Below are 25,685 nucleotides of genomic sequence, written 5' to 3'. Positions count from 1 at the left end.
AACTTCATTCTTGAAATTCCAAATGCATAAAAAAGACTAGGAGAAAACAGATAACCAACAAGGACCTACTGTACAGCACTGAGAACTATACTCAGTATTTCATAATAATCTATAAGGGAAAAGAATCTGAAAAAGATATATATATATATATATTCATATATATATATACCTGAACCATTTTGTTGTACACCTGAAGCTAACATAACATTGTAAATCAACTATATGCCAATAAAAAATACCAGGAAAACAGGTTTTAGTTTTCATCTCACTCCCTTTCTATTAATATCATCTCCCTTGAGATATAATGACAAGTCTTATCCGAAGTCTTCTGACAATGTGTAGCATTTAGGGAAATAACTATTTATAATTTTTAATGAATAGCTTTGTTGAAATACAATTGGTCTTTTGTGTCTGGTTTCTTTCATTTAGCATGTTTTCAAGGTTCATCTATATTGTGGCATTTATCAGTACTTAAATACTCTTTATTACCAAATAGGATGCCACTGTATGGATGTATCATGTTTTGTTTATTCTGTCACCATTAATGGACATTTAGAACATTTCTAAATTTTGACTATTAGGAATGATGCTGCTAATAATATAAAACATACAAGTTTTTGTGTAGATAAATGTTTTCATCTCTTTTAAGCAGATATCTAAGAGTATCTATTTATTTATATATGTCTTTCCTTATGCCAGTACCACATTGTCTTATTATATTAATTGATTACTAAATTTGAATTTAAGAGGCATGAGTCCTCCAACTTTGCTCTTCTTCTTCAAGGTTATTTTGGCTAAACAGAGTACATGCAATTCAACTTGTATTTTAGAATTAACATTAAATGTATATGAATGAATGAAATGAATATTCAGCTAGTCCTTTTCTGTAATATCCACAAATCAATCAATATGATATACCACATTAACAAATTGAAGAATAAAAATCGTATGATCATCTCAATAGATGCAGAAAATTCTTTTGAAAAAATCCAAAATTTATTTATGATTAAAAATTCTTAAGGAAGTAGGTATAGAAGGAACATTGTGTTGTTCAGTTGCTAAGTCGTGTCCAACTTTTTACAACCCTATGGATCATTGCCCGCCAGGCTTCTCTGTCCATGGAATTTCCCATGCAAGAATACTGGAGTGGGTTGTCATTTCCTTCTCCAGGGGATCTTCTCGACCCAGGGATCGAACCTGTATCTCCTGCATTGCAGGTGGATTCTTTACCACTGAGCCCCTAGGGAAGCCCATAGAAGGAACATATCTCAACATAATAAAGGCCCCACAGCTAACATCATACTCAATGTGAAAAACTGAAAGCATTTCCTCTAAGATCAGGAACAAGATAAGAATGCCCACCCTTGCCTCTTTTATTCAATATAGTATTGGAAGTCATAATCACAACAACCAGACAAGAAAAAGTAATAAAAAGAATCCAAACCGGAAATGAAGAACTGACACTGTTTACAGATGACATGATACTATACATAGAAAATAGTAAAGATACCACCAAAAAGCTACTAGAACTCATTAATAAATTTGGTAAAGTTGCAGGGTGCAAAATTAATGTACAGGAACCTACTGCTTTCCTATACACTAAAATAAACTAGCATAAATAAAAATTAAGAAAATAATCTTATTCACAATTGCATGAAAAAATTAAATACCTGGGAATAAATCTAAGAAGGTAAATGACCTATACTCAGAAAATGATAAAGCACTGATGAAAGTGATTTAAGATGACACAGATACTTGGAAAGATATACCATGTTCATGGCTTAGGAGAATTTATATTATTAAAATTACCATACTACCTAAGGCAATCTACAGATTTAATGCATTCCTTATCAAACTACCAGTGACATTTCTCACAGAACTAGACAAGTAATTCTAAACTTTTTATGTAAACACAAAAGACCTCTAATAGCCAAAACTATCTTAAGAAAGAATAATAAGACAGGAGCTATCATGCTCCCTGATTTCAAACTATATTACAGAACCATAGTAATCAAAACAGTATATTTATAGTACTGGTACAAAACCAGAGAGACAGATCAATGGACCTGAATAGAGCCCAGAAATGAACCCACACTTTTATGGGCAGTTAATTTAAAACAAAGGAGGCAAGAATATACAGTAAGAAAAAGGCAGTATCTTCAATAAATGGTGTTGTGAAACTGGACAGCTATATGCAAAAGAATGAAAAAGGGGCACTTTCTTACAAAATTCAAAACTAAACTCAAAATGGATTAAAGACTTAAATTTAAGACCTTAAACTATAAAAGATGTCAAAGAAATCATAGACAATGCTCTTTGTTATAAGTCTTGGAAATGTTTTTTTGTTTGTTTGTTTTAGTCTGTCTCTTCAGGCCAAAGGCAACCAAGCAAAAATAAATAAATGGGACTATATTAAACTAAAAAGCCTTTGCACAGTGAAGGAAACTACCAGCAAAACAAATAGGCAGTCTACTGAATGGGAGGAGATATTTATAAATAAAATATCCCATGAGTGTTTAATATTCAAAATATATAAAGAAATCACACAATTCCATTAAAAAAAAACCTGATTATAAAATGAGCAGGGGATCTGCAGAAACATTTTTCCAAGGATGGCATACAGCCAGCAGGCACATGAAAAGATGCTTAATGTAACCAATCAAATAAAAATGCAAAAAATAAAACCACCATGAGATATCACCTCATACCTATCAGAATGAGTGAGTGAGTGAAAGTCACTCAGTAGCATCCAATTCTTTGCAACCCACTACTATTAAAAAGGTAAGAAACAAGTGTTGGAGGAGATGCAGAGAAGAGGGAACCCTTGTGCACTGTCGGAATAAAGGTAAATTTGTTTGGCCACTATGGAGGCATGGAGGTTCCTTGGAATATTAAAACTAGATCTATCATATGAGCCACCCATTCCACTTGTGGGTATTTATTCAAAGAAATTGGAGATACTAATTTGAAAAGATATATGAACCTCCTGCCCCATGTTCTCTGCAGCATTGTTTACATTATTTACAAGATATGGAAACAACCTAAGTATCCACTGACAGATGAATGCATAAAGATGTTTTCTGAAAATATTTTCTCCCAGCCCGGTGGCTTGTCTTCTCATTCTCAGTGTCTTTGCAGTGCAGAATTTTTTAATTTTAATGAAGTCCAGCTTATAAACTCTTTCTCTCATGGATCATAGCTTTGGTGTTTTATTTAAAAATTCATCACCTTACCCAGAGTCCTTTAGGTTTTCTCCTCAGTTATCTCCTAAGACTTTTATATTTTTATATTCCCCATTAAGTCTATGATCTATTTTGAGTTAATTTTTGTGGAGGGTATAAGGTTTTTGTCTTGATTATTACTGTTATTTTTTGCTTGTGGATGTGCAGTCATTCTAACACCATTTGTTGAAAGGACCACCTTTGCTCCATTGTATTACCCTTGCTCCTTTGTCAAGAAACAGTGGGCTATATTTATATGGGCCTATTTCTGTGCACTTCATTCTGTTCCATTGGCCTTTTTTTTTAATTCTTTTGCAAATACCATACTTTCTTGATTACTTTTGTAGTAAATCTTAATGTCAAGTAGTATCAGTCCTCCAACTTTGTTCTTGTCCTTCAATATTGTGCTGATTATCCTGGGTCTATTGCCTCTCCAAATAAACTTTAGAATTAATTTGCTGATATCCACTAAGTAATCTGCTAGGATGTTGACTGAGATTGCATTGGATCTATATATCAATTTGAAAAGAAATGACTTGACAATATTGCATCTTTCTATCCACAAACATGGAATATCTATCCATTTATTCAGTTCTTCAATTTCACTCATTGGACTTTTTGGGGTTTTCCTCACATAGTTTGTGCACATATTTTGTTTGATTTTTACCTAAGTATTTCAAATGTAAATGATATTATGTTTTTAATTTCAAGTTTCACTTGTTCATTGCTGGTACATAGGAAAGTGATGTACTTTTCTATATTAACCTTGTATCCTGCAACCTTGCTATTATTGCTTAGTCACTTCAAGTTGTTTTGTCCCTTCTTTCAGATTTTTGATATAGACCATCATGTCATTGACGAATAGTTTTATTTCTTCCATCCCAAACTGTATGCTTTTCATTGTTTTACTGCTTTATCTAGGACTTCTAGTAAAATGTTGAAAAGGAGTGGTGAAAGAGGACATCTTTGCCCTGTTTCTGATCTTAATGAGAAAGCTTATCGTCATTAAGTATGATGTTAGTGCTATTTCCTTTTAAATAAACTTTTACTTTAGAATAATTTAGATATACAAACTGCAAAGATAGCACAAAGATTCCCATATACCCTCCACACAATGTCCCCTATTAATATGTAACATTAATATGGTACATTTGTAATAACTAAAATTAATCAATATTGATACATTATTGGTACCTTAAGTCCATACCATTCAAGATTTTGTTATTGTTTACCTAATATTCTTTTTTTTGTTCTAGGATGCCAACATTACATTACATACAACATTACATTTAGTTGGCACATCTCTTTAGGCTATTCTTTTTCTTGACGGTTTTTCAGACTCCCCTTGTATTTAACAACCTTGACATTTTTGAGGAGTACTGGTTAGGTATTTTGTAGAATGTTCCTCCACTGGTATTTGTCTGATATTTTCTTTGTGATTAGATTGGGGCTATGAATTTTATGAATTTTTATGGACTTTTATGAAAAGGTCAGTTTTCATTCCAATCCCAAAGAAAGGTGACCCCAAAGAATAGTGTGTTCAAACTACCACACAATTGCACTCATCTCACATGCTAGCAAAGTAATGCTCAAAATTCTCCAAGCCAGGCTTTCAACAGTACATGGACTGTGAACTTCTAGATGTTCAAGTTGGATTTAGAAAAGGCAGACGAACTAGAGATCAAATTGTCAACATTCGTTGGATCATAGAAAAAGCAAGAGAATTACAGAAAAAAAAAAAATCTCCTTTTGCTTTATTGACTACACCAAAGCTTTTGACTGTGTGGATCATAACAAACTGTGGAAAATTCTTAAAAGAGATGGGAATACCAGACCACCTTACCTGCCTCCTGAGAAATCTGTATACAGGTCAGGAAGCAACAGTTAGAACCAGACAGGGAACAACAGGTTGGTTCCAAATTGGGAAAGGAGTATGTCAAGGTTGCATATTGTCACCCTGCTTATTTAACTTATATGCAGAGTATATCATGCGAAATGCTGGGCTGGATGAAGCACAAGCTGGAATCAAGACTGTCGGGAGAAATATCAATAACCTCAGATATGCAGATGACACCACCCTTATGGCAGAAAGCGAAGAAGAACTAAAGAGCCTCTTGATGAAAGTGAAAGAGGAGAGTGAAAAAGTTGGATTAAAACTCAACATTCAAAAAACTAGATCATGACATCTGGTCCCATCACTTCATGGCAAATAGATGAGGAAAAACAATGGAAACAGTGAGAGACTTTATTTTCTTGGGCTCCAAAATCACTGCAGATGGTGACTGCAGCCATGAAATTAAAAGATGCTTGTTCCTTGGAAGAAAAGCATGACAAACCTAGACAGCATATTAAAAAGCAGAGACATTACTTTGCCTACAAAGGTCCATCTAGTCAAAGCTATGGTTTTTCCAGTAGTCATGTATGGATGCAGCAGTTGGACCTTAAGGAGGCTGAACACTGAAGAACTGATGCCTTCGAATTGTGGTTCTGGAGAAGACTCTTGAGTGTCCCCGGGACTGCAAAGAGATCCAACCAGTCAATCCTAAAGGAAATCAACCCTGAATATTCATTGGAAGGACTGATGCTAAAGCTGAAGCTCCAATACTTTGGCCACCTGATGCAAAGAGCTGACTCATTGGAAAAGACCCTGATGCTAGGAAAGATTGAGGGCAGGAGAAGGAGATGACAGAGGATGAGATGGTTGGATGGCATCACCGACTCAATGGACATGACTTTGAGCAAATTCTGGGAGATGGTGAAGGACAGGGAAGCCTGGCGTGCTGAGTCCATGGGGTCACAAAGAGTCAGACACAACCAACTGAGAGACTGAACAACGAACAACATTACATGCCACAACATTACATGCCAGGTATTATAGGCACTGGGTTTAAATAACAGCCTTATTAAGATATAGTTGAAATACATTAAACTATACATATTTAAAGTACATTATTAGATGAGCTTTGACATATATATACACCGTAACTATAATTAAGACAGTGAACATATATATGTCAAAGCTCATTAATCCCAAAAGTTTCCTTCTGCCCTTTGAACCACCACATACCCTTTCCTGGCTCCCTCACAGGCTGATCATCTTTCTATCACTACAGATTAATTGGTGTGCCTGTTTTTCATTTACAAAGCTGGTTAATGGCGAAGTTCATCCTTTACTAAGGAACCCTCCTCAGCCAGATTGTTCTTTTCTTGAGAGAACAGTTTAGGGTTTTCTTTTTGTCTCTAGGGCAAGATTCCTCAACAGGAAACAAAGATTCCAGCAACCTCCTTCCTCTTAAAAGGGAGCTCTGGTGACTGGCTCACCAGATTCATGAATATATGTTTATAGAACCCCAAAATGGCAGCAGCATTTCACGCCTGTGTGGGTTGGTAAATCCAAATATTAATACTTGCATTTAATATTAATAGTAAAATATTAATACTTGGCCAGAGCCACATAGCACCTTATTCCCCAGAATTCTTTTCACTGTTTTTGCCCACATGGCACCAATGGCTATTAAGCTACCCAGTGAATTCCCATTGCCCTTCAGGAGAATGGCTAGAAACTTCTAACAGAATCCGAAGCATCCAGGGTGGCTCAGATTCTAGGTGAACCCAGGAATTGAGTCCCTATATCATGTACATGATATTGCTCCTTTCACTCTCCAACAGGGAAATGATACCGCACTCCAAGGTGCTTAACCGCTATTAACTGGAATCAATCCTAAAAGCAATGATTTGATGCTTGCCTTCTGTATGCCAAGCACTGTGCTAAGTGGTACAGAACTGTTTATCTCATTTATGATACTCACAATAAGTCCTCAAGATTGATATAATTGTTCCCCATTTTACACAAGATAAAGCTGAGGTAAGGTGAGGTCAACAGACTTGTCTAGACCATATAACTAGTGAATGGCGCAGAGGTGAAATTGAAACTTAGATCTGACACCAAGGGTGCCCTTTGTTCACTACCTTTTACTATAATGTCCGATTGCCAGGCATAGGGATCTCCCTCCACACCCCAAAATCCTCTCATGGAAGAGAAATCTAATGATATGGCCTTTCACCAGTGTGGCACTAAGAACCTCTTGGGTCCCTGTATTCTTTTTGTTCTTACACAAACCTACATCATCCTGTCAGGGGAATTAAAAGTACCAATTCATATAAATGTTCCTCCTTCAGAAAGAACATGGAAATCATACTATCCAGAAAAACTGTGAATGAAATTCAGATTCAGGCTGTGATTTTAACTATTTCCAGGACAATGAACAACACAAATTGGATTATATATTCCAAACCTCCATGATTAGTACCTTTGGATTTTGTAATACTTTTTAAAAAATCTCACCAATGGTTAGCTATCCATGCAATATAAAACTCTAATTCAGTTTTGCTATGTCAGAAATTGGCAAAGATACCTATTGCAATATTTTTACAAGGACTAACTCACAAAATTGAATCTGGTTCACCAGTTTGTGTTATATCTCATATAAAACCGCCTATTCTTTACAGGGCTAAAAAGATGGAATGGAACAGAGCTACTTGGCTTAAACCAGAAATGCAAGTTCAAAGCAGTTACTAACTCGCCTCAGTAGAGGGCAGTGGTAGGCAGGACAAGGCTGGAAGGACGAGAGGGACATTAACTTCCATTGTGTACCCACTAAGTGTTCAGACACATGGCTTAATGCTTGCTTAAGAGATAGTATCATGAACCCGGACAATAACCCTATGAAGGAAGGAGAACTGGCACTCCAAGAGTCTCAGGGTAAATAAATTGAATACCTGGTGCCCTCCAATTTAACTATATCATACTGTTTCAAGAGAGGTACTGTTTCAAAGTCCCATAACTAGGAACTTATACTGATGATCTAAAATAGCAGACTCACCTAGAACATGGTAGGTCTCACATATGATGGGATTTTAAAGATCTGGACTGGCTGGAACAATGGGAGCATTTAACAAGAATAATATGTAACAAGATACAAACTTCTGAGCCAGTGACAAGGTGGAAATTATCTATAGAAGTGGTTCAGAGGAACTTGACATATGGTAAACAGTTGAGAGACCCAGAGAAGATTATACCAGGGTGCCCAGCACTAGGAAGGTGCTCAAAAATGTTGAAAAATACTGAATATAGAAAATATGTCATGAAGAATCAAACACTGTCATTAACTGCCCAAAAAGCAGTTAGTTATTGAGAAGGTACAGACTATTTTGTATGGACCAGTTGGGGGTATATTTTAGTTCCTTAAAAGGAATAATCTTCTAAAAGACAGAGAAACCTCCAGAAGGGTGAGCAACTTAAAACTGTCACTAGCTGATTTGTGAGATTAGGTTATAAAACTGACCTCCAGGAAGCCTTTTAACTCCAGGGTGCTCAGATTTTTGAGCTGGTAAAGATTCAAAAATGACAAAACTAGACAGCATATTAAAAAGCAGAGACATCACTTTGCCAACAAAGGTCCATATAGTCAAAGCTATGGTTTTTCCAGTAGTCATGTATGGATGTGAGAGCTGGACCATAAAGAAGGCTGAGTGCTAAAGAATTGATGCTTTTGAACTGTGGTGTTGGAGAAGACTCTTGAGAGTTCCTTGGACAGCAAGGAGATCAAACCAATCAATCCTAAAGGAAATCAGTCCTGAATATTCATTGGAAGGACTGATGCTGAAGCTGAAACTCCAATACTTTGGCCATCTGATGGGAAGAACTGACTCATTGGAAAAGAACCTGATGCTGGGAAAGATTGAAGGCAGGAGGAGAAGGGGACAAGAGAGGATGAGATGGTTGGATGGCATCATGGATTCGATGGACATGAGTTTGAACAAGCTCCAGGAGTTGGTGATGGACAGGAAGCCTGGCATGCTGCAGTCCATGGAGTCACAAAGAGTCAGATACAACTTAGAGACTGAACAACAACAACAAAGATTCCTAGAATTGCCTCTTTACCCTTGTCAAGTGAAGATCTTAATGTCTTCCAAGAAGTAACTGGTTGGTACACAACACTTAGAAACCAAAGCATTCCAACCATTAGAACAACTCTACTAAAAGGTACTTGTACACTGACCTCCTAAAAAATTAATTAGAGGAGAAATTCTGAGACTGGCTCACAAGAGGGAGCCAGTGGTGTTCCACTGGAATCTGGGCATTGGACCAATTCACTTGAAGGCTACAAATGTACCTTTCCCTCAAAGAAACAAACAAAAAGGGTCAAAAAGTTTAATCATTTCTTTAAATAAGAAGTCCCTGAAATATACATACACAAGCTATGATATCAAATAAAGCCTACTGGTGATGGTATTCAGAAATATGCAACCCCAGCCACATCTGGATAAATAATTCAGTTACTTAATTAGCATTTACCTGGTTCAGCCTGCTGTATGCCAGTCTCTGTTCTGGCTAATGGAGATAACAGATAGTAAGATACAATTCCCACCTTTGAAAAAATCAGAATGTTAACAGAGAGATCTCCTCATAGATGACTTACTCCCTAGTATCAGCAGTACTACAATAGAGATCTATACAAAAGGCTGTGGGACCACAGAACTGGTAAGGTCAGAATAAGGGAAAGATATACAGAGAATATATTATTTGTGCTGGACCTTGAAGAATGGTTGAGAGTTTACTGTATGAAAAGAAGATGGGGATATTCTAGGAAGGGTACAACATGTGCAAAGACAACATGGTAGAAAAGATATTGGTGTACTTAAAGAATATTGTCAGATATGGATTAGTCAGGGCATAGAATGTGTGGGGAACATTATTCTTCATATTCTTGCTACAGCGAGATTCTCTCTAAAACTAGACTTTTGGGGATTAACATATACACACTACTATATATAAAATAGATAATCAACAAGGACCTACTGTATGGCACAGGGAACTCTACTCAATATTCTGTAATAACCTATATGGGAAAAGAATCTGAAAAAGAATGGATATATATATAATCACTTTGCTGTACACCTGAAACTAACACAACATTGTAAATCAACTATACTCCAATATAAAATAAAAATTAAATTAAAAAAAATAAAAGTAGACTTTCAGCAAGCTTACAATTGATGACATCCTGAACTGGCTTCTATTGCTGACTCCAGACTCGGCTGTGCCCCTGCCACTAGAAATCTAGTTTTAGAAGACCTCCATCACCTATCTCTTGAGGGTTATCAAAGCCACAGTGAACTGGTCTTGGACAACAAAGACATTTCTTTGGGACTTCAAGCTGGTCATAAGCCACCAACAAAAGCAGGAAGCCACCTCATTATTTTGGCCTCTTCTAGGCAACACTTCAGGAAGGGAAGGCCTAGGCCCTGATCTATCTGCAATGAGACTCTAATACTGAGAGATCAGAAAGGAGTGCCACATGTGCCAGCTCACCTGGACAACATCAGCTACTAAAGACCAATGCTTCTCCAGGGGAAAGTATATTCAGTCAGGAATCCTCATTGCCCTTCCTAACAGGATGACTTTCTGAATTTGTCAGTAGCTTCCTTCTTAATATGGTTCAAAGAGGTCCTGTTTCTATGATTATACCTCTTCTGAAGCAGTCAAGTCTCTGAATTATTTCTAACTGCACTGACCTCAGCTGATTTTAAGGACTATAAGGGAAGAAACCTTATAACGTTCATCATATTCCCTCATCACCCTCAAGCAAATGATCAGGTTGGAAAATGGTAGACAGTAGTAGTACAGTACTGGGCATTTAATAAAAGCTGCCTAACCACAGCTTGGTTAAGACTGTTCTGAAATGGGTTACTAGAAGAGATTGGCCATTAGATTTGTCAAGCCATTATGGCACCATTTAATATACCACCCATATGCAACAGTAGAGTCTTTCTTGTTCAACAAAAAGGAGACGAAATTTAAAACTTGCCTTCATTATCTTCACCCAAGGTTTCATAAAGACACATATAGAAGAATGTATCTTTGGAAGCACTGCTATTTGAACTCTTCTTTCTTTATTCATTTGTAACAAGACAGCTGGTTTTGTTAAAACTTACGAGGCAATGAGAGAATTCTATCACTCTAACTGAAATCATGGACTCTATGATTATGGACTTTTAACAAAACCAACATAGTCCAGAATATAGATGGACTTATGTGGTACGACTGCTTTGATCAACTGTGAAGTTGTTATGTGGAGTGATACAACAACAGAATAAAATAATACAACTTTTTATCTTCAAGAAAATCAGTCATTGAATGCTCAGCTATACCTCCTGGGGGAACAATAGAAAACTAGCATTTCTTCACCCACTGGTATAACTCAGACCTAGCCCTGCCAAAAAGGATGTTTCTCTTATCACTATGGTAAAATAATGTTAGCTAAGGAGCTAATGATATTCTGTATACCAAGCAGAGCTGGGGTTCATTGTTAAATTTTGGATCAGTTTGTTTTTGAGATGGTTTGGGGGAGGGTGACCATAGTTATTTTTTTTAGTAACATTGGGCTGTATTGTTGACAGCTCTTTGTTCACTTTTCCTACTACCCAACATGAAACTAAGCAATACCACTAGGGAAGTACAAAGTCTGTTCTGACCTTAGAAATGTTCCTGATCATGTTAAAGATATGCTGTCTCTACTTTAATACTGTTTATCATTTTCATGAAACTTTCTTTTCTCTGATTGTTTTTTTGAGAATAGATGTCATGCCTCCTTAGCTAAAAAGTAAGGTTCAAGACAGCAGTGTAGGGCAGTGGGAAGAATGAGCTGTGAAATAAGCCATATCCAAGTCTGAATTCCCCCTCACTGGCTATAAGCCACATAAGTCCTAGAGGTATTAGTCCCCTCATTGATAAAGTAGGGAAGATGCTATCTACCCCACGGGATGGCCTTAATAATATGTTAAGTGCTTGGCACATTTCTTTAAGTAAAAGTTACTTTCCCCTTTCATCTATACTATTCCTATATCTGGGAAGATAAAGATAATACAGGGTGTTCTGATAAGGTATTCAGTAAACCTTGACTAAACAGAGAGGATAAACATTTTATTCCATACTTTTTGTGCCCAATATTTACAAAGATTCCTTGTTCTGATCACCATCTAGCTTTAAACCCAGGTTTAGTCACTCCTGGCTACACATGGTTCTTCAATAGCAGACTAAACCCTCTGGGAAATATGGTCCCTCGGCACTTCTAATTCTGATAGAGCAGTGTAAATCTGACCCTCACCTCAATCCTAAGGAATATGCCTTTTTTCTTCTCTTTTGATACACTGGCTTAGAGCTACATCTTCTCCCCGGGGAACGCAGACAACAGCTAATCTGTGATTGTTCTATTTCAGAACAGGAAGGTGGCCACCTGTCTTACTTTTCAGATTATTAACCCCATTATCTTGATTGCTTTTACAAGCGGTCTGAGGCCTGATGTGGCTTAAGGCCTGCTGCAACGGCTCCTCCTGAAAAGTACTACCCTCTCAGCCCTTCATCCCTTCTTTTCTTTCTACCTGAAAGGTTAAAAAAAAAAGAAACCTGCCTTCTCCAAGGGCTTTAAAAACACATTTCTAAGTCACCAATCAAGGAAGATTACCTAAAAGCTAAGATAACTCCAAAAGCCCTTTATGTGAGAAAATAGATTTAAAATACTCTTTTCCAAAGGAGAAAAACCCAGTTCCAGTTTTGAATCCTCCTTTGTGTAATGACAGGGAGAGTCTGTCACTGCAAACTGTCAGGTGAGCTCAGGGCCTAATTCAGAGGCTCCATTAATTTGTGTCTCCTTCTGAGAGGACACAATCTAGGAAGCTTCTTTTTACTTGATTACTCCTAGATACACTGCTGGGGCTGTAAACTCACCCATCCATCCCTTTCACGGCTGAATCATCACAGCACAGACACATTCCCACACACAGCCACACACATGGCTGCACACTCTCACAGTTATACATAACCCAGAGAACAGCGGACAGACAGGGAGCCCCTGAGATGGACTGTCCTGGGAGAAGAAACTGAGTAATGGGGAAAGGTAGAGTACGGAGAAAAGAGAGAGAATTCCCACGCTAATAGGTAGTTCTTTGCTGGTACTTTCCCTGGCTCACTTGAAGGTCTTGAATACCAGAGGCTTCTTCTTTGATGACTCTGAAATTCCCACCTTAAATCACTTTCTGCCTAAATTCATGGCCACTCTCCAGAGGTCTGTGACCTCCCTACCTTGAAGAGTGTTTGCAGAATCAAAAGATGTTGTGCTTTAAGAAAGTTACTCTCCCAGAAGCAGTGGAGGAGACATAGAAGGAACTTAAAGAACTGTTAATGTTAAATATATGCATGAGGTTCTAACCTCGTGATTTGCATTCCATGCAGGTAATAATTGAAAGAATAGCTTTCTGCTGAAGAAATTTTCAGGCTCATTCCTGCTGGCATGCCTTTCCTCAACACCTTGCAGAAAGGTATCTAATACATTCCAGTATTCCTGACAGCAAGGCCTAGCACTGATCTGTCCTGTCCACCACCTACCCACTAGTCAGACTTGACTATTGAGCACTTAAACATGACTAGTCTGAACTGTGTTTATAAGTTTAATATACACACCAGACTTCAAAATCTTAATATGGAAACAAGATTGCCATACATATCATTAATAGCATTTTATATGGATTACATGTTGAAATGCAACCATTTTGGATATATTGGGTTAAATAGTGATTAAATTTTTCCCAATTTTTAAATTGAAGTATAGTTGATTTACAATGTTTCAGGTGTACAGCGAAGTAATTTAGTGAAAAAGAATATAGACAATCTTTTTCACATTCTTTCCCATTATAGATTATTACAAGATATTGAATACAGTTCCCTGTGCTATACAACAGGTCTGTGTTGTTTATTTTATATATAGTAGTGTGTATATGTTAATTCCAAACTCCTAATTTATCCCTCCCCCTCTTTTCCCTTTGGTAACTGTAAGTTTGTTTTCTATGTCTGTGAGTCTGTTTCTGTTTTGTAAATAAGTTCATTTGTATCTTTTTTTAGATTCCACAAATAAGTGATATCATATATTTGTCTTTGTCTGACTTACTTCACTTAGTATGATAACCTCTAGGTCCATATTATTATTAAAATTTATCTTGCCTCTTTTTTTTTTTTTTTGGCTATACTGCACAGCTTGTGGAATCTTAGTTCCCTGACCAGGGATTGAACTTGGGCCCTGGCAGTGAAAGCACATAGTTCTAACCACTGGGAAACCAGGGAATTCTGTCACCTATTTCTTTTTACTTTTTTAATGTGACTTGAACATTTACAATGGCATATACATAGCTCTCATTATATTTATATTGGACAGCGCTAGCCTAGAACCAGGCCTGCCACATAGTTGACATTCTATAAATGTCTGTTGAAGAACAAAACAACAACAAAAGGAACAAGAACTTTAACAGAAGTATTGAGGAATGGTTGGTTCAACCCTGGGTTTAATCCAATCCCTTTCAATCTCCTTCTGAGTCTCCAATCCTAAGAGGCAGAACTTGTATTGCTGGGACTCCTTATGTGACCCTTTAAAGCCACTTTGGCCCCTTTAACTAGCATTAAATAGATTTAGCATTTTTGAAAGAACATTCTTAAAAGGAAAGGCTGTATTCATATGGCCCTAACTCATTTGATATAAGGTAAACATTTTAGGGGGAGAATTTCAAGCATCAAAAGCCAAAAGAAAACCTTTGGGAGTTGGATATGATAGAGTTTTTAAAACCACTGCTTGAGATTCTATTCATCCTTTGGGGCTAGATAAGATATTCTTAACCAAGGGAACTTCCTGAAGCATTTGGGAAGAGGAAAGGTAAAGTTACTTGATGTCTCTTGTTAGCTCCAAATTACTAGGGATCATAGTTATAGGAAATAGGGGGAAATGGTGTTAGAAAATGTAAGGGTTTCTAATGACATTTCAGCAGAGGAAGATTCCCTTTCCCTTCAGAAGGTCTAAGTGTCTGGCATACAACAGAGCATGGGACTTACTAAATGTTCCCTGAATCAATAAATGATTAGTAACACAGAAAAAGAGGCACTGTAGTATAGTAGAGCAAGTACAGGATTAGTTGTTGGGGAAAATTGGGGTGGACTACTGGCTTTTCCTCATACTAACAGTATAGCCTTGTGGGGCAATCTATGTAAACTCTCCAGGCTTTCATTTCCTCATTCATAAAATGGGCCTAATTAAGTGTCTCTTTCACAAGATCATTATGAGGATTTAATGTGTTAATGCATGTAAAATATTTATCTGTCTACACAGCATACCATTTTTATGTTTGTTAGTCTCCCAGTCATGTCCAACTCTTTGTGACCCCATGGACTGTAGCCTGCCAGGCTCCTCTGTCCATGGGATTCTCCAGGCAAGAATACTGGAGTGGGTAGCCATTTCCTTCTCCAGGGGATCTTCCTGACCCAGGGGTTGAATCCTGCATTGCAGGCAGATTCTTTACCATCTGAGCCACTAGGGAACCCTGGTGGGAACATACCATAAACACTCAAAGACAGTGAAGAGGACTTCCTAAAGCATCTCATCACCATGTGACATCATTTGTCTTTACATAATAACTAATGAGATCTTTAGCTGGGAAAAATGTGAGGAGCCCCAGTGTTGATCTCTTAGAGATCTCTGAGGAAGAAAACCTTGCTTTCAAGCAGGAGCCAGGTCTGGAAAAGAGCTGAAGGCCTGGAGGCAAATCATCCATTTATCCACCCAACATATTGAGTGTCAAGCACTATTCTAGATAACAGGGATCTAGCAATATACGAAACAGACAAAGATCCCTGCCGTTACAGAGTTTTATTTCTAATAAAAAATTAGGCATAGATTTGTTTTCATAAAATTGATTTGATCATTTATATTCCGATTTGATTTGAAAACCACTACCTCCAGGGATGGCTGCTGCTGCTGCTAAGTCGCTTCAGTCATGTCGGACTCTCTGCGACCCCATAGACGGCAGCCCACCAGGCTCCCCAGTCCCTGGGATTCTCCAGGCAAGAACACTGGAGTGGGTTGCTGTTTCCTTCTCCAATGCGTGAAAGTGAAAAGTGAAAGTGAAGTCACTCAGTCATGTCCAACTCTTTGCGACCCCATGGACTGCAGCCTACCAGGCTCCTCTGTCCATGGGATTTTCCAGGCAAGAGTACTGGAGTGGGGTGCCATTGCCTTCTCCCCAGGGATGGAAGTAACCTCTCAAATGGACAGTTCTAGGTCTCACCTGATGCCCAAAAGAACTGTGTGCTGCTTCAGCATCTCTCTGCCACTCCCCTGGAAATAGTCAAGAACTCCTGGCTATTCAATTCAGTCCCTCCTTAGCTCAAATCAGTCAAAGGGATAAGAAGTTGCCCCACTTTCCCTGCCTGCTGCCCACAGAGAGATTACCCTAACATCCTCTAGCAAACAAAATGCACCTCAGGAGATATGCTTATGTCCAGTCCTCAGAAGGTGAACATTATCTAGTTTCTAGTGGCACTACCACTGGAAAAATACATTGTCTCATTCTCTCCCCTTAACAGTGGTAGTTTTGCCCTGGGAGGTACCATTGTATGATGAAATTAGCATGGGATTTGTCATCAAAATGATCAGGATTCAAATCCTAGCTTTGTAGTATACTGTGAGGCTTTGGGAAGACCATTTTAACTCTCTGAGCCTCTATCTACTCACCTATGAAAGGGGTATCTCCCTCACAGGGTTACGAGGAGTATATAAAGGGCACAGTGCCTAGCACAGAATTGGTATTCCAGAACCATTAATTCTCTTCTTCCCGAAGTCCTTCCAACTAAGTTGAGTAGCATTTCAGGGACAGTATGAAAGCTGTTCTTGGGATTAGGACTAAGCAATTGCCTCCCAGAAGGCTCAAACTGGCTAGCTTCCCAACTCTGCATTCAATATCATGTTAATAACTTGAAACTGATCATGGTGGCGGTATACCCAGTACAGAAATCACAATTTCTACAAATCAGGTTTTATTCATTTAATTTCCCTGGAGATCCTGTTTACCAGCACACCACTGGCTTAAACCCCAAGACACAGGGACAGCTCAGGGACTAAGAGAAGGCAATTACACACTTCACATTTTGAAACAGAGACCTTTCAACAGGTTGAACAAATACCGCCATAAATATATCTCTTTAGAAATTCTACACAGAATATTTTATGTGCCACGTTAAAAATTGTTATTGTTCCCCAAGTATAAAGATCAGAAACATAAGCCACCACAAGTATCATCACAGGGTCAAATACACAGCAGGTGCTTAGTAAACATCTGTCAAATGCATAAACCCAGGAGATATTATTTGCCACTTTTCATCAAAGAAATAGAACCAGCGGTCTGAGAAAAATACTCATGATTTGGAAATGAAATAAAGCCTCAGGAGAAAAGATGAAGATGAGAGATATAGGAGACAGATGAGAGCACAAACCATAATGCTGGGAGAGAAAAAAGTTCTGGAAGGGTAAATAGGCTCAAGGCAAGTGAAAAGGTGGGATACAGAATCCAAAGAGATCCATGGAAGGGTACAGAAGGGGCACATGGAGGAAACTGACAAATGGAACTAGGTCCTGAAAAGGTAATAGGAATAAAAATTGGGGAGTTATACTTTTATCTGGGAATAGACTTTATAATTTGTTTTTGTGAACTTATTCTTTATAAAAATCATCACATTTATTATTACTTTCTCATCACTGATTTTTAATAGCTTTATTGATATATAACTTACATATAACAAAACTCACCCATTTAAATGTACAATTTAATGAATTTTAGCATATTTACAGAGTTGTGCAACTATCACCCCAATGTAACTTTAGAATGTCCATCATCCTAAAAACCCTTGAGCCATTTAGTCAGTCAGCCCCCATTCCCACCCTAGGCACCCACCAATTACTCTGTCTCTATAGATTTGCTTAAAAAAAAAAAAAACACTCCATGTAGGAATTTAGAAAGATGGTAACGATGACCCTATATGCAAGACAGCAAAAGAGACACAGATGTAAAGAACAGACTTTTGGACTCTGTGGGAGAAGGTGAGGGTGGGATGATTTGAGAGAATAGCATTGAAACATGTATATTACCATATGTGAAATAGATCACCAGTCCAGGTTCAATGCATGAAGACAGGGCGCTCAGGGCTATGCACTGGGATGACCCTGAGGGATGGGACAGGGTGGGAGGTGGGAGGGGGATCAGGATGGGGGACACATGTACACCCATAGCTGATTCATGTCAATGTATGGCAAAAACCACTACAATATTGTAAAATAATTAGCCTCCAATTAAAATAAATTAATTAATTAAAAAACACTCCATATAAATGGAATCATGCAATTTGGCCTTATGTGTCTGACTTCTTCCATTAAGTATCATATCTTGGTTATTCATATAGTGGCATATGATAGTGCTTCATTTCTTTTCACTGCTGCACAATATTCCATTGTATGGATATACCATATCTTATTTATCCATTCATCATTGGATGGACATTTAGGGTGTTTGGGACAGTGTGAATAATAATATTATGAACATTCACATACAAGTTTTGATGTAAACAGACTTTCATTTCTCATAGGGTCACAAAGTCAGACACAGCTTAGCAACTGAGTAACAACAAAAAATAGGTATCACAGAATTAAACTATTGATTCATATGGAAAATCCGTGTTTAACATTTTACAGAACTGCTATTTTCCTGAGAACTGCATCATTCTGCATTTCCAATAACAATGTATGAGAGAGTTCCAATTTCTCCACATCCTTACCAACAGTTGTATTGTCTTTTTAAACAATTCTAAGAGCAAGAAATACTATCTCATTGTGGTTCTGATTTTCATTTCCCTAAACAAAGGATGCTGAGTATCTACTTGCATGCTATTGGCCCCTTTGGAAAATACATACATTTTCTTTGGAAAAAAAGGTATTCAAATCCTTATCCTAATTTTTAATGGGTAACTTGTCTTTTTAGTACTGAGTTGTAAGAGGCCTTTATATATTTTGAATCCAAACACTTTATAAATATACCATTTAGAGTATATTCTCCCAGACTTTGGGGTGGCATTTCAATTTCATGATGGTGTCTTTTAAAATGAAAAAAAGCTTAATTTTGATTAAACCTAATTTATCATTTTTTTCTTCTATCACTTCTGCTTTTATATCACATTTAAAAATCTTTGTGGAAATCAAGATCATAAAGACTTACCTCAAAGTTTTCTTTAAAGAGTTTTATAGTTTAAGATCTTATACTTAAGTGTATTATACATTTTGAGTTAATTCTTTGTGTATGGTGTGAGGTCTAGGACCAAATTCATTATTTTGCATGCAGACAGCCTACTGGCTAAATACCAATTTTAATCAATCCTATTGGCTAAATTATATTAGCGAAGCATCATTTCTTCCCTTTGAACTTTCTTGGAAATTTTGTCAAGAATCAGTTGGTCAAAAATGTAATAAGGGCTTATTTCTGGGATCTCCACCAATCTCCATTAATATTATATGTCTGTCCTTACGCCAGTACCACATTGACTTGACTACCATGGCTCTGTAGTAAGTTTTGCAATGAGTAATTATAGCTCCTCCAAATTCCATCTTTTCAAAATTATTCTGGCTATTCTGGGTCTTTTGTATTTTTATGTGAATTTTAAGATCTGCTTGTCATTTTCTGCTAAAAAAAAAAAAGAGAAAGAGAGAAAAAGTCATCTGAGATTTTGTTGAATCAGTAGACCCATTTGGTGAGTACTGACATCTTAACAATACTGTCTTCTAATTCATGAACATGGGATATCGTCCTATTTATTTAGGTCTTTTTTTTTTAGGTCTTATTTCATTTCTTTCAATAATGTTTTATAGTTTTCAGTGTACAAGTCTTGTATTTTGTCAAATATATTCCTATTTATTTTATTTTTTGGTGCTATTGTAAATGGAAATTTTTCAAAATTTCATTTTCAGATTGTCCATTGTTACTGTACAGAAATACAAGTATCTTTTAATGATGATGTTGAATTCTGCAAACATAATGAATGTTTATTACTTCTAGTAGTTTTTTTTAGCAGATTCCTTGGAGTTTTCTATATATAAGGTCATGTTATCTACAAATGAAGACAGATTTACCTTTTATTCTCTGGTTGCCCTGACTAGAAGCTCCAGTAATATGCCAATATAACTGTGAGAGCAGACATCCTCATCTTCTCATCTTAAGAGGAAAACACTCAGTCTTTATCAAATATGATGCTACTTGTAGGATTTTCATAGATGCCCTTTATCAGCTTGAGTTCCTTTCTCTTCCTAATTTGTTGAGAGTTTTTATCACAAATGGGTGTTGATTTTCATCAAATGCTTTTTCTGCATCTATTAAATTGATGATGTTCTTTTTCTACTTTATTCTATGAATGCAATGTTTACATCAACTCAGTTTTGGATGCTAAACCACCCTTGCCTTCTTAGGATAAATCTCACTTGGTCATGATGTATAATCCTTTTTGTACACTGTTGGATTCAGTTTGCAAGTATTTTGTCCTGGATTTTTACATAAGGAATATTGGTCTCTAGTTTGCTTTTCTTGTGATTTCTTTGGCTTCGGAATCAAGGCAATACTTGTAGAATTCATTGGATTTGTTCCCTCTTCTGTTTTCTGGAAGAGTTTGTGAAGGGTTGGTATTAACTCTTCTTTTAATATTTGGTAGACTTCACCAGTGAAGCTATGTGGGCCTGGGCTTTTATTTTGGGGAAGATTTAGAATACTAATCCAATCTCTTCAGTTGTTATAAGACTATTAAGATTTTCTATTTCTTCTTGTGTAGCTGTGACAATTTTAATTTTTCTAGTAATTTTTCCATTTCATCTAAGTTACCAAATATCTTGGCATACAGCTCTTCATAGTTTTCTCTTATCATCTTTATTCACTTTTCTGTAAGTTCAATAGTTGATACTCCCTCATCATCCTTTTTTTTTTAGTTAAAAATTTTAACCTTTATTAACTGAAAACTGAAAACAAATTAAGGTCTGTAGTCTGGTTAACAGCAATGAGCCAATGTCAGTTTCCTGGCTTTAATATTATATTACAGTTATATAAGATATTATAATATAACTATATAATATTATTATATATAATTATGTAACATAATCATCTATAATTATATAATAGTATTTATAAATATTATATATATATTATAAAGATAATATAAATATAATTACAATATTATAATCTTATATTATATACAGTTATATAAGATTTCACCATTTAGTCACCTTACATGCTAGGTAAGAGTACACAGGATGCTTTGTACTATTAATATTATTTATTTTTTGTTTTATTTTATATTTAAATTAATTTATTTTCATTTGAAGCTAATTACTTTACAATATTGTAGTGGTTTTTGCCATACATCGACATGAATCAGCCATGGGTGTACATGTGTCCCCCCATCCTGAACCCCCTCCCACCTCCCTCCCCACCCCATCCCTCTGGGTTGTCCCAGAGCACCAGCTTTGAGTGCCCTGCTTCATGCATCGAACTTGCACTGGTCATCTGTTTTACATATGGTAATATACATGTTTCAATGCTATTCTCTCATATCATCCCACCCTTGCCTTCTCCCACATAGTCCAAAAGTCTGTTCTTTACATCTGTGTCTCTTTTGCTGTCTTGCATATAGGGTCATCATTACTGTCTTTCTAAATTCCATATATATGTGTTAATATCCTCATCATTCTTGATATCAGTAATTTCATTCTTCTTTTTCTCAATCAACATACTTAAAGGTTTGTCAATTTTTATGGGATGTACTGTGTCAACCCAAAATTCATACATTGAAGGCCTAACTCCCAGTATCTCAGAATATGACTGAATTTGGATGTAAGGCCTTTAAAAGAGGTAATTAGGTTAAAATGATGCCATTGGGTTGGGCCCTAATTCAGTGTAAACAATGACCCTATATGTGAGATAGCAAAAGAGACACAGATGTAAAGAACAGACTTTTGGACTCTGTGGGAGAAGGTGAGAGTGGGATGATTTGAGAGAATAGCATTGAAACATGTATATTATCATATGTGAAATAGATTGCCAGTCCAGGTTCAATGCATGAGACAGGGTGCTCAGGGCTGGTGCACTGGGATGACCCTGAGGGATGGGATGGGGAGGGAGGTGGGAGGGGGGTTCAGGATGGGGAACACATGTGCACCCATGGCTGATTCATGTCAATGTATGGCAAAAACCACCACAATACTGTAAAGTAATTAGCCTCCAATTAAAATAAATAAATAAATAAAGAGTAGGAAATCTGTACACAGAGACAACAAAGGCATGCATGTGTACAGAGGAAAGACCATGGGAGAACAATAAAATCAGGGCCATCTGAAATCCAACGAGAGAAGTCTCAGGAGAAACCTGACCTGTTGACACCTTGATCTTCAACTTCTAGCCTCCAGAAGGTGAGATAATAAATTTCTTTCATTTATACCACCACTAGAAAACGGATATTTTCTAATGTATCTTCTAAATTACTTTTTCTCTTTATTTCTTAAATTTATGTTATTTGTTTCTCTAGGGATTACAATATACACCATAACTTATCATACTCAGGTTTTATATAAACTTAATTCCAATAAAACATTAAAAAATTGCTTCACTGTAGCTCTACCCTCTACCTCCTCCTTTGTATTGTTAATGCCATATATGACTATATACTTTACAAACCCAACATCAATGTTGTAATTGGTTCTTTAAATAGTCATGCTATCTGAATGAACTAGGGAAAAATATGTAAAGTTTTTTTAAAATTGAACTTTAGTTATGACCAACCTAGTCAGCATATTAAAAAGCAGAGACATTACTTTCCCAACAAAGGTCCGTCTAGTCAAGGCTATGGTTTTTCCAGTGGTCATGTATGGATGTGAGAGTTGGACTATAAAGAAAGCTGAGCGCCAAAGAATTGATACTTTTGAACTATGGTGTTGGAGAAGACTCTTGAGAGTCCCTTGGACTGCAAGGAGATCCAACCAGTCCATCCTAAAGGAGATCAGTCCTGGGTGTTCATTGGAAGGACTGATGTTGAAGCTGAAACTCCAATACTTTGGCCACCTGATGCGAAGAACTGACTCATTGGAAAAGACCCTGATGCTGGGAAAGATTGAGGGCAGGAGGAGAAGGGGACAACAGAGGATGAGATGGCTGGATGGCATCACCAACTCGATGGACATGGGTTTGGGTGGACTCTGGGAGTTGGTGATGGACAGGGAGGCCTGGCGTGCTGCGGTTCATGGGGTCGCAAAGAGTTGGACATGAACCTGAGCGACTGAACTGAACTGAACTGAACTGATACTCTCTGTTTCTCCCTATGGATTTGAGGTACTCTCTGGTGTCACCTTCTTGCTCTACTATCACTTCTCCCTGCTACTTTGTGCTGTCATTGTTAAGTATATTTCCATATGCTACAGGCCCCAAAATTCAATTACACAGATTCTTGAATGCTATTGTTTTTTAAATCAATTAAGGAAAGATGAGAAGAAATATGCAGTTATACTGTTTTTATAGTTACGACACAATTATCTTTACCAGCACTCTGTTTTTCATGTGGATTTGAATTACTGTGTGATGTTGCTTCCTTTCTGCCTAAAGAACTTCCTTTAATATTTCTTGTAAGACCAGTCTGTTATCAATGAATTCTCTCCATTTCTGCTTATCAGGTAATGTCTTAATTTTGCCTACATTTCTGGAAGTTTTGCTGCACATAGGACTCATTTTCTTTTTTCCCCCTTTAAGCACTTTGAGATCAACCAGTCAATCCTAAAGAAAATCAACCCTGAATACTCATTGGAAGGACTGATGCTGAAGCTGAAGCTCCAATACTTTGGCTACCTGATGCAAAGAGCCAACTCATTGGAAAAGACCCTGATGCTGGGAAAGATTGAAGGCAGGAGGAGAAGGGGGTGACAGAGGATGAGATGGTTGGATGGCATCATCAACTCAATGGATATGAGTTTGAGCAAACTCTGGGAGATGGTGAAGGACAGGGAAGCCTGGTGTGCTGCAGTCCATGGGGTTGCAAAGAATCAGACACGACTGAGTGACTGAACAAAACACTGAATATGTCATCCCTCTGCCTCTAGTCTCCATTTCATCTGATGAAAAGTCAGCTACTGATCTTATTGAGGTTCACTTATACATGATGAGTCATTTTTGTCTCTTTCTTTTCCCATGATTTTCCCTTTGGCTTTCACCATTTTAACTACGATATGCCTAGGTGTAGACCTTGCTTGTTTTTACAGGTGCAGACTAATGTTTTTCACAATGTTTTTGCAAGTTTTCACCCACTGTATCTTCAATTTTTTTCCTACTCCATTCACCCTCCTCTCCTTCTGGTACTCGCATGATAAGTATGTTTGTATACTTAAAAATGTCACATAGGTTTCTCAGGCTCTGTTTATTTTCTTTCATTTTTTTTTTCTGTTCTTCAAATTGTATAATCTCCAATGATTTAACTTCAAGTTCACTAATTCTATCTTTTTCCAGCCTAACACTAGTGCTGAGCCCTTCTGATAAGTTTTTCATTTCTGTTATTGTACTTTTCAACTCCAGAATTTTCATGTCATTGCTTTTTAAAATATAATTTATATCCCTTTACTAATATTCTCTCTTTGATGTCTCATTGTTATATCTTCTTTTCATCATTTTTTAAACTGACTCCTTTAGTTCTTCAAAAATATTTATAATAGCTATTTTGAAGTGTTTGTGTTTGTTAAGTGTTCCACCTCCAAAAAGGTAATCTCTATTGCCTACTTTCCCCCCATACTATGGTCACACTGTTTCTTTTCATCTGTTGTAATCTTTGTTGAAAACTGAGAACTTTAAATAATATTGTGTAGCAATTCTACATTCTGACTAGTCTCACCACCGATCACTACCACCACGGGCCTTGTTGTCTGGTGGCTTGCCTAAATTAAGTTTGTAAAGTCTAATTCCTTTGCATTGTGTAACCTCTGATCTTACTGCTCAGTTTTTCCTCTTTGTTTGTTTGCTTGTTTTTAACTACCTCAGACTTGCTCCCGGGTCAAGGAGTTCAATGTTTAGCCACTGATTGATCAGAGGCCGTGCTTATGTCCCTTGAGACCTTAAGGCTTCAGAACTTGCTGATGGGTCCCTGTGTTGCTTAGGAAATGCTTTGAAGTCAGCTCCACATTCAGGAAGTGTCTAGTAGTGTCAAGTGCCCACTCTGGTTGCTTCTGAAGGAATGCAATGTAGCATATGTACTCAGCCTTCCCCCCAACCCCCAGGGATAAGTATGATTTTAACAGGGTTCTTTTTAGCTCTCTCTCTCTGGTTCAATTAAACTTCTGGCTGGTCTGCCATCTCATCTGTTGCTCCTACTTTCATGGAAATATTAGCCTTCTACTAGTTGTTCAACACAAATATCTCTATTATTTTTGACAACACCTTCAGGATGGTGTGCCTCCATGCTCTGTTCCAAATAAAACCAGACCCCTCAACAGAGCTGGGGTGCTGACCCTCCAGTCTTGCCTAAACCCC

At 37.2% G+C, this 25,685-nt stretch overlaps 1 protein-coding gene and 1 long non-coding RNA gene across 2 annotated transcripts in view; one reads left to right on the top strand and one right to left on the bottom strand.

Moving 5' to 3' along the window:
- The window catches only part of LOC139034013 (uncharacterized), a 32,593-nt gene extending 8,024 nt beyond the window's left edge, over nucleotides 1-24,569 (top strand). Inside the window, exon 2 of the long non-coding RNA XR_011486480.1 lies at nucleotides 23,922-24,569. This is a non-coding gene — a long non-coding RNA (uncharacterized lncRNA). The remainder of the gene's footprint in view (nucleotides 1-23,921) is intronic.
- The window catches only part of SHROOM4 (shroom family member 4), a 239,678-nt gene that overhangs the window by 152,199 nt on the left and 61,794 nt on the right, over nucleotides 1-25,685 (bottom strand). The window lies entirely within an intron of this gene.

This window comes from Odocoileus virginianus, unplaced genomic scaffold, assembly GCF_023699985.2.
Source record: "Odocoileus virginianus isolate 20LAN1187 ecotype Illinois unplaced genomic scaffold, Ovbor_1.2 Unplaced_Contig_18, whole genome shotgun sequence".
In the NCBI taxonomy this organism is placed as follows: Eukaryota; Metazoa; Chordata; class Mammalia; order Artiodactyla; family Cervidae; genus Odocoileus; species Odocoileus virginianus.
Note: the sequence above shows the minus strand (reverse complement) of the source record. Positions and strands in the feature narration are given on the sequence as shown.